The following is a 10,508-nucleotide window of genomic DNA, read 5'->3' as shown; positions in this document are numbered from 1 at the left end:
ACCCCGCGTTATTCACCCCCCACCACAGATACAGGATTCCTACATGAGTGATTCCTACATGGTACTTATTTTAGTACTATTTTGAAACGTTTGTAATAATGTAACTGTTGTATGTAACAAAATTGTTATTTTCAGTTGACACAGTGTAGTAGTAAATAGTTTAGCGACAGGTTTAATGAAAAATATTCTACGTCAAAAATATTTAATTCATTCAGTACCGAACGACAGATAAATTCGAAAAATGAGCACTGAATCACGTGTACGATATATCCAATATTCCTGTTTTGCAATCGCGCGATTTTTTCCGGGCGTGAAGGCGCGCGTGTCAATCGCTTCATCTGGACAAACTGTTTTGCACTAGATTCACAACCATAAGATATTGTGGAGGCATACAACATAAGGTTACTTACATGTTGAGTTCGTCAGACCCCATTGGAGTCTTGTAATAATGTTTTTATAAGAATTTGAGCTAACACTTTTTAATCAAAACCGTTATTAGTGTGATGATCTCATGCATTATATCTGACAATCGCTAAAACCAGTTTTGAAGAAATTTTGTGGTTAATTTTTCTACAATATTATTATTAAATGAAGTCAGGACGAAAAATTAAAATTATATCATTTTAATTCAAAAACAAGTCCATCTTAGACGGAACAGTCAAAGACCACTCCGTTTTACACGTGAAGCAAATTGTTTCCGAAAATAAGAGTTATTACAAGTTTTAACTGAAGAATCAGTAAGTTACTATCTTATAATAATTCTGAGATTATATAAAAGAATTTCCAAGATAAAATTCCAAATAAAAGTTTACAAATTTACCCCCTTGACTCTAGTATCAAGAGAAGAATTCTGATCAAATTCCTGAATACTATTCTAACATTATGCATCAAAGCGTACTATCATCATCAGTAAGTCTTTTATTGCGATCCCAGAAAAAGTACAAAATAAATGTGTTACCAAGAGAATGTTTGTGTGGTAAAGGTTACTATAACATACTTAAATGATTTTCTTACTGATACTACAGAATGGGGATGGCGAACGCGCTCGAACTATTAAATTATAAATTTTATTGTCCGATAATACATATTATATTGTAATTTGTAACTAAATTATGAAAAAACAGCACGTTAATTTTGTTACGCCCGTCCTTCTCGATTCTGAGGTATATATTTCGAATGGGTGGTAGTTTTTGACGTTTCAATAACGGCCGTTCTCAATATTCAGTCTATCTCTTACTTGAGATAAAAATCGAAACTATCGTTGAATTTTCTGTCCAAATAAAGCCCAATCCAGCGAAAGAAGTTCGTATGGAAATTGCAATTCACGCGTCCCAATATAAGGCGATAAGAATGACTTATCAGGTATATTGGGACAGCTTTAGATTATTGACAGAAGGAGGTAGTAATTAATCTCTATCTGCAGATAGTATATTGGGAACGGCCATAAGTGATTTTAAATTCTATTTTGAATAAAAACTTCAAAGTATCAATACTGGAACTTTAAAACGATTCAAATGCATTGTTTTAGAAGGTTCATCTTAGTTTACAAATGTAATCCCGGCATGCGAAGTTTAATAAGTGTTGTTGGGTGGTCGATGGTTTCCGGGAGCTGATTGGTGGGAGGAAGCTGTCGCCGTGGCGACCGCCGGTAATCGATTGGCCCTCAGCTCCGCCCTAGACGGGAGAACGGCTCACCGTACATGCACTGACATTCATGATCTGTGTGTGTTTATCGGCGATCCTAGACACGGAATTATTTCGATGCAAATTCAATTCGTGAAGTGATTTACATACCACATATTTCCGCCGATGCGTTCATGTTTTTTCGATAAATATATTTTGATCTTAGATCATTTATACGTCTAGATAGACGGTGACGGCTGTGCAAACGTCGAAAAATTGAGGTTGACTGTTAACCTCTATTTTGAGCAATGCACGCACACTAACATAAAGTGACATACAAATCACGAGTGCAAGACGTAGCTTGTCACTAAAGTAATAAACCTGGCCTGTTTCCATCGATTGTCAAGTAGCGAGAGGTTCTATCTGGACTTATATCTTTTGTGCAATGCACGCACACTAACATAAAGTGACATACAAATCACGAGTGCAAGACGTAGCTTGTCACGCACACTAAAGTTACCTGGCCTGTTTCCATCGATTGTCAAGCAGCGAGAGTTTCTATCTGAACGTATATATATCTTAATATATATAAATTACGTGACACGTTGTTTGTCCACGATGGACACTGAAGGGATTTTAATGGGGATTACTTTTGGAGTGCAGTTTAGTCAAACTTGAGAGATAGGATAGTTTTTCATATCGATTTGGGACCCATAATTATTTTTATTTTCAATATTTGTTTCGTATGGAAATATTTTCTGTGAGAGACTTTAGTGGCGCACTGTTTGACAGTTCCGCTGTCAGACAATTATTTCATTATAACAACAGGGAGCGTTTACATATTACGAAATAATTCTTGATGTTTTGAAATATTTTTGGCAAATTCCTATAAAACAGATTTTTTTTATAATCTACAGAACAAAGTCTGTCGGGTCAGCTCGTATATATATATATATGTATTATCTAAGACAGGCCCATACAAAAAAATACAAATATAGTTCTCCCTCCTTGGCCGGCTTCGCTTCTATTTTATTTAATTTTAATTTAATTTATCTGTATATATAAAAGAGAATGTATGTTTGTATGTTCACTAATAACTCCTAACTATTCGATCGATCTCAATGAAATCTTTTGTAATAGATTCGTTGAAACTCAAGGAAGTTTTACATATATAATTTATATGGCAAAACGACGTTTGCCAGGTCAGATAGTATAAAATAAGATGAAGACGTAATCGACGCTTTATAAAGTGAGTCACGCTCTTGTGAGATCTCTAGTGTAACAAGAGAGTTTGCGCTCACATACCATACCGACAATGAGATGGCCCATACAGACCAGTGATTATTTACCCTTGCTACAGAGCTAGCTAGGTCCCGGGTTCGAATCCCGGTACAAAATGATACCGTAAAATGTGAAATAAGTGTATGCTTTTTTTTATGGTAATATAATAGGAGGACAAACGAGCGTACGGGTCACCTGTTGTTAAGTGATCACCGCCGCCCACAATCTCTTGCAACACCAGAGGAATCACAGGAGCGTTGCCGGCCTTTTAGGAAGGTGTACGCGCTTTTTTTGAAGGTTCCTACCCATGTCGTATCGTCCCTGAAACACCGCACAAGGAAGCTCATTCCACAGCTTCGTAGTACGTGGAAGAAAGCTCCTTGAAAACCGCACTGTTGAGGACCGCCACACATCCAGATGGAGAGGATGATATCCTAACTTGTGGCGTGTCGTGCGAAGGTGGAATTCGTCTACACACACACACACACACATTCACACACACAACTTTCCTTTCTCTGAATCATGTCTTCCTTATCGTTGTCTTGCACCCATAATACAGGTAATGCCTAGTTTCGGGCAAGATAATATGTGTAAAATAGTGTCAATATTATTATTATATCATACCCGTATGTACATATATTCTTATATTGTACGCTAAAATAAAAGTTTTATCGATTTAAAGTATTTTTATTATGTACAGATCATATGCCAGTATCATTAGTGACGATCAGTTTGTTTGTCAAAGAGTGAACATAATATTATCATACTTGCATTTCGTGGAGACAAGGCAAGGCGCCTATTATTACTGTCGCGATATCACGCGGGTTAATGACCTTATATAGGATGTTAGCAGTTAGGCGTCGTAGTATTAATAATAAAATTATTTATTTCAGGCAGCATTGCTCATTTATTGTTAGTATTAACTTATTCTAGGATTAGTAATATTACAAGGATTTATTTTTAGATTTCAGAATAATATTCCATTTTCTATTAATAAAATTATGTACTTTATTTAAGACTCTTTGTTATATATATTAAAGACTATATAAAAAAACTAAACACCTGCTTGTAATATAATAAATAAAAAAAAAACAAACGCTATTTATAGAAAACCGAACTAAAACCGATAGATGAAAATTATATAAATTACATTTATGTATATATAATATATATATGTGTGTTTTTTTGCAAATTGAAAAATGGAATAATTTTATCAAATTATAGTATTGTCATCGGTCCTCGATAGATGTACGAAGTTTGAACGAAATCTGGCCGTTTAAAGTGGGTCTAAATCGCGCCCAAATGAGTGGGTAACAAACAAACAAACATACAGGTGAAGCTAATAAAAAGCGTGTAAAAAGTAAAGTAACTCAATGCATAAATTTTACAACCTGTATATACCCTACAAAATTTATTTTTAAAATATTTTTCTACTTTTTCTATACAAAAATATCAACAAGCTTAGATCATTTACAATAACTGAGAGTTGGGTATGGCAGAAGTAGCATAATAGCAGAATTAACGCAGTGGAGATGCTATCACATGTATTCTCCCAAAGATTCTTCTGTGTTCAAGGTAATAACCTTTACAATAAGGTAAACAAAGAGCTGTCAATTTACCACCTCAACAGAACTAAATGCAAGCGTATCTTGACAGAGTGGTTACAGAAATTGGACTATACCTCAACTGAAGTTAACCTAGTAACTGAGAGTAGAGTACGCCCACACACACACACACACACACACACACACACACACACACACACACACACACACACACACACACGCCCTCCGCACACATACACACACACATTTTATTACTAGTAATTTACAAATTTAAAGTCATTTATTCTTATGATCTATTGTTGCTCTTCTAGCTACTAGTACGGATGTGTACTATTTTAATCATTGTGATCCTTATATCTGGGGGTGAGGTCCTGGTGATCTGTAATACAGGGTCAACCTACTTCAGACACCAGCTCCTCACAAAATACTATCTGTTAAAAAAATGTAACACTACTGTACTGTTTTAGCTTTAAGATCTTTGTGAGGAGAAAATAAATAGATATTATTATTATTATATTATATTATTATCACTGCGTAGTACGTATACCAGTGGGAGGCTCCTTCGCACCATAACGGCGCCTATTTCTGCCGTGAAGCAGTAATGTGTAAACATTACTGTGTTTCGGACTGAAAGGCGCCGTAGCTAGTGAAATTACTGGGCAAATGAGACTTAACATCTTATGTCTCAAGGTGACGAGCGCAACTGTAGTGCCGCTCAGAATTTTTGTGTTTTTCAAGAATCCTGTGCGGCATTGCATTGTAATGGGCAGGGCCTATCTATTATCATCAGCTGAACGAAAGTATGTGTGGGGGTGAGAATGACTGATAGAATTCCGAATGCGGTAAAACGAGCGTGCTGTGGTCTGAAAAATGATGTCGTGTCACTGAATGCTGAATTCGTTTGGACACGTGGAGCGAATGAGTGAAGAAAGAATGACGAATCAATAATGTAAGGCAAGCGTGTGTGGGCATGTTGGTCGCGGAAAGACCTCGTAGGACATTCGTAGACCAAATTGGGGACGTTTTGAAAAAAGGGAAGGTCCGAAGCACCTGGAACCGGCGAGCATGTATGAGAAGAGTAATGAATGTTGAGGAAGAGCGTTGTAACGATAAAAGCAAGTGGCGTTGTGTTGTCTCTGTCTACCCCGACGGGAAAAAGGCGTGAGTGTAACAATAATAACGTTAATTTTTACCCGTGGGAGGCTCCTTTGCTCAAAATGCCGGCTAGATTACGGGTACCACAACAGCGAATATTTCTGCCGTGAAACAGTTATTACTTAACATCTTATGTCTCACGGTGACGGGCGCAACTGTAGTGCCGCTCAGAATTATTGGGTTTTTCGAGAATCCTGAGCGGCACTGCATTGCTATGGGGAGGAAGTATCAATTACCATCAGCTGAACGTCCTGCTCGTCTCGTCCCTTATTATCATAAAAAAAAGGCAAAGTAGGTAGGCTATCTTGTGTTATCGTAGGCAGTTTTGGCCTTGCCAGATTAGGCCTCGACTTTACAGCTATGGCTGTTACTTATGAGTAGTACAATAATATTATTAAGGATCGTGGAAATGGCGCCTGATTTCTTATTCGCGCACCTCAGCCTTCAGTAGTTACCCAACAAGTGCGAGTCGATCGTAGTGTGCGTAAACTGATTTTAAATGCGTTATTAGTCCACCGCAGATACGAACTGAGTACGATTAAAAAGACTCTTAGTAGCGGGTAACTAACGGCCGTTCCCAATATTCAGTGTATCTCTTACTTGAGATAAAAATAGTAACTATCGTTGACTTTTCTGTCCGTATAAACTTATCGATGGTAACTTATCCGTACACGCTGTCTGTCAATGGGAGGACGTATAGCTTACCAGCGATAGAAGTTTGTATGGAAATTGCAATTCACGCTTCCCAATATAAGGCGATAAGAATGACTTATCGGGTATATTGGGACAGCTTCAGATTATTGACAGCTAATTACTGACAGTAGAAGGTAGTAATTTATCTTTATATGTAGATAGTATATTGGGAACTGCCGTAAAGAAGCTATTTCTTTTAAAGGTGTTAGGTACGTGTATGAAACATAAGTGGTTGTGATCACTTAGCATCATGCACCACCTTACACTTGTTCTTAAATTGAAAAAAAAAAAAATCAAAAATGGTTACCTGATGACAGCTAGCCTGCTTGATGCGAGTGACCACTCCTGACCGTGTTCATGACTTTGTTTTTTAGCCCACAGCCAACTGTAACAAAGTAATTCAGTAAATATAATAATAAATATAAAAATAATAATAAGCACCTTCACTTAATATTTTTAAAAGAAAATAGCTATCTCATATACGAAGCAATGTTAATCTATATATATAAAAATGAATTGCTGTTCGTTAGTCTCGCTAAAACTCGAGAACGGCTGGACCGATTTGTCTAATTTTGATCTTGAATCATTTGTGGAAGTCCAGGGAAGGTTTAAAAGGTGAATAAATATGAAAGTGTTCGGAATTAAATAAAAACAATAATTTTGTTTTTCCTTTGATGTGTCCCGCGTCGTCCGGTATTTGTTTTGTATGGACATATTTTCTATTAGATAATTTATTGACGCATGGTTTGACAGTTCTGCTGTGAAACAATTTCATTACAACAGGGAGCATCTTTTACGAAATAATTCTTGGTGCTATATTATTGACAAATTAATAAAAAAACATTATTTTATTTATTATATACAGAACAACGTCTGTCGGGTCAACTTAGTATAAAATAAAAATAAAATCGCATATAACTTGTACCACAACCCAAGAACCTGTCTTGAGTTGTTACTTTGTATCAACTATTTTGCTAATAATCTTGTTACACATTTACTGTATTTGTTAAAAGTCATTTGCTATTGTGAAATATCACTGTGTCATCACACTAGATTATTATACTTATATGATATATTATTATTAAAAACTTATTATTTATAATAACCACATATTCATACCGGATAAGTAATTAATACAAACCTTTTTTATTATTTAAGTTATTTCTCAGGTAAGTGACTTCTTTGTCTTAATGGGAATAAAGAATTCTATAAACTGAATAAATAATACACAGGAATAGCTAAACACACATTGTTTAAATCAAAATTGGTCACGTATTAACGGGCTGTCAGATCGTCTATTCGCTAGTACCGATATTCTTACTTACAAATAAAATCGGTATAAAGTTCATAAACATGTCTCGTACCAGAGTTTGGCGAGTCAACATCTCCTGAGGATGCCTCGTGTAGAGGCGAAACACGTGTCGAATTGATTAAGGACAAATATTGGCATTGGAATTAACACTAAAGAAAACTCAAAACACTTGGATAATTATGGATTTCCGCAGGGTAACGCCTACTTCAATAAAATTTCTTACCCGAAAGAGAAAAGAAGACTAGAAATGGTAAGGATGTGAGAATAGCACTAAGTACATCAAATCCATAGACCATTGGCCTTACAAATAAACTTGGCATAAAGCTATTTATAAATAAATTAATATTATTGACAAAAATAAAATTGGTGGACACGTGTTTCGCCTCTACACGAGGCATCCTCAGGAGATGTTGACTCGCCAAACTCTGGTACGAGACATGTTTGGCGAGTCAACATCTCCTGAGAATGCCTCGTGTAGAGGCTCGCTCAAAACACTTGGATACTTTCGGGTAAGTTTTTTATTCTAAAAATATTTGAACAAGTCCGAAGGTATGACCATTGACCCAAATACAATGCTGTGACGTAATGATTTTATGCAGTGTTGTCGCGAATTGACTTGGAAATTATTTTATATTGAATACGAAATGTGACAAAAGCGTTTGTATTTTAACGTTGATATATTAAATGAATTCCTGTAAAGTTCAACAACATTGTAGATATGTACATATTTATTGTTATAAATATACAACTGTGTTATTGTGTATACGACGCAGGGTAATGGCCGAGAATATATGGGGCGAAGTGATGATATAAATGTATGAGACTAGTTTTTACGCGCAGCTTCGTTCGCGTGGGAATCGGATTTACAGCACACTATTAGGCACTTTTAAAAATTTAGGTTATTCTAAATTAAGTACTCTTTTTAATTATGAAAAAAGGGACGACACGAGCAGGACATTCAGCTGATGGCGGTAATTTTGCGGCGGTACTACAATTGCGCTCGTCACATTGAGACATAAGATGTTAAGTCTCATTTGCCCAGTTCACTAGCTACGGCGCCCTTCTGACCGAAACACAGGTTACACATGACTGCTTCACGGCAGAAAAAGGCGCCGTTGTGGTACCCATAATCTCACAAAGGATCCTCCCACTGGGAAAACTCGTGACAAACAAACACATATACTCATTTATAATTTTAGTTTGGTCTAGACCTATCCTTTTATTAATTATTTTGTGTACGGGGCCACTTATCATCTGTGGTATCATTAATAAAGTCATTATATATTTGACGACCCATATAGCCGAATGGTTAGTGACCCTGACTACTAAGCTAGAGCTCCTGGGTTCGAATCCGGGTAGGTGCAATCATTTATATGATAAATATGGATGTTTGTTTCCGAGTCATGGATGTTTATATGTATTTATGTATGTTTATTTGTATTTATGTATGTATACTGTATTAAATATATCGTTGTCTTGTACCATAGTACAGGCTATGGCTAGTTTCGGGCAAGATAATTTGTGTAAGAATGTGTCAATATTATTATTATTATATAATATGTTAGTCGTTTGTCTTCATGGGCGATTCCGACTCACACTTGGCTGCTTTTGTAGGACTTTGATAATACGCTGGTAGTAACTATACATGATATATTTCCCGACTTTCGCCAGTGAGCCTTACTTCTATTCTTTCAACGCTTAACAACCGTGACATCTAGGTAACTATAGGTACAAATATCCTATCAAAGACAATTTAATATCAATGTTTAGAAAGTTTTAATTTTTCATTGTTAATAAACATAATATTAGCAAAGCTCATTAATGAATCTTCGAATAGCAATACAAGTATCAATATTATCAGAACACAATACGTGGGTATATTTGACTTACGTTGTTGACGTCAGGTGTGAGGGGTCAATGACCCGCGAGCAAGGTGATAGAGAAGTCAATCTACTTTTTTATTTTTCCATTCAATGTTTCGTACGATACATTATATCTATATAATACTAGCTGACCCAGCAAACGTTATATTAAAATCTCGATACAAAAGTAACTGTTGATCGTAGATGTGTGAAAATTTGACGTTGTACGTATTTTTTAATACTGACTCATAATCAAAGAAATTTAAAAAAAAATGACAAAAAAATTAAGAAAAAAAATTTGGCGTGGACCACCCTTAACATTTCTCAGACCTACCCAATATGCACTCAAAATTTCATGAGAATCGCTCAAGCCATTTCGAAGGAGTTTAACTACAAACACCGCGACAAGAGAATTTTATATATTAGATAACACTAGGCTCCGTCAATGTTGCGTCTCAACTCCCCCATCTCATCTAAGGCTATGAACACATGGTCGGATTTGGTACGGCCGGACCATCGGACTTGGTCTAGTAGCGGACCATATACAATGGTATGTCGCATTGTCAAAAGCACAAAATTATTATTATTACCATGTGGACTGTAACGACTACCGAGTACAACGCCGGACCAATTGGTGCGAGATGCCCACCGGACAATTCGATATTGCGGCCGTACCAAATTCGACCATTTGTGTAGGCTATTATACACGAAGGCAGGGGCGTGCATTGGTTTTCTAGCAAGGTAGGCACAGCTGTAGCTACAAGTGTCTATTATACAACAGTAAGAAATTTAGGTGTTGCAAACATAACATACTGGGTGAGTGTTCAATAGAAATTTGCTTTTATTTTCATGGAAAAGGAGGACAAACGAGCGTACCGGTCACCTGGTGTTAAGTGATCACCGCCGCCGACATTCTCTTGCAATACCAGAGGAAACACAGGAGCGTTGCCGGCCTTGAAGGAAGGTGTACGCGCTTTTTTTTGAAGGTACCCACGTCGTATCGTCCCGGAAACACCG

At 36.5% G+C, this 10,508-nt stretch overlaps 1 protein-coding gene across 1 annotated transcript in view; it reads right to left on the bottom strand.

The window, feature by feature from the left end:
* Window positions 1-10,508, bottom strand: part of LOC126979398 (serine/arginine repetitive matrix protein 2) — a 55,838-nt gene that overhangs the window by 9,390 nt on the left and 35,940 nt on the right. The window contains exon 3 of the mRNA XM_050828682.1: window positions 6,625-6,702. The gene's annotated coding sequence lies outside the window, so the exon portion shown is untranslated. The remainder of the gene's footprint in view (window positions 1-6,624; window positions 6,703-10,508) is intronic.

The sequence above is a fragment of the Leptidea sinapis genome, chromosome 1 (genome assembly GCF_905404315.1).
Source record: "Leptidea sinapis chromosome 1, ilLepSina1.1, whole genome shotgun sequence".
Lineage (NCBI taxonomy): Eukaryota > Metazoa > Arthropoda > Insecta > Lepidoptera > Pieridae > Leptidea > Leptidea sinapis.
The sequence above is the reverse complement of the archived record's forward strand: the minus strand, read 5'-3'. Positions and strand labels throughout refer to the sequence as shown.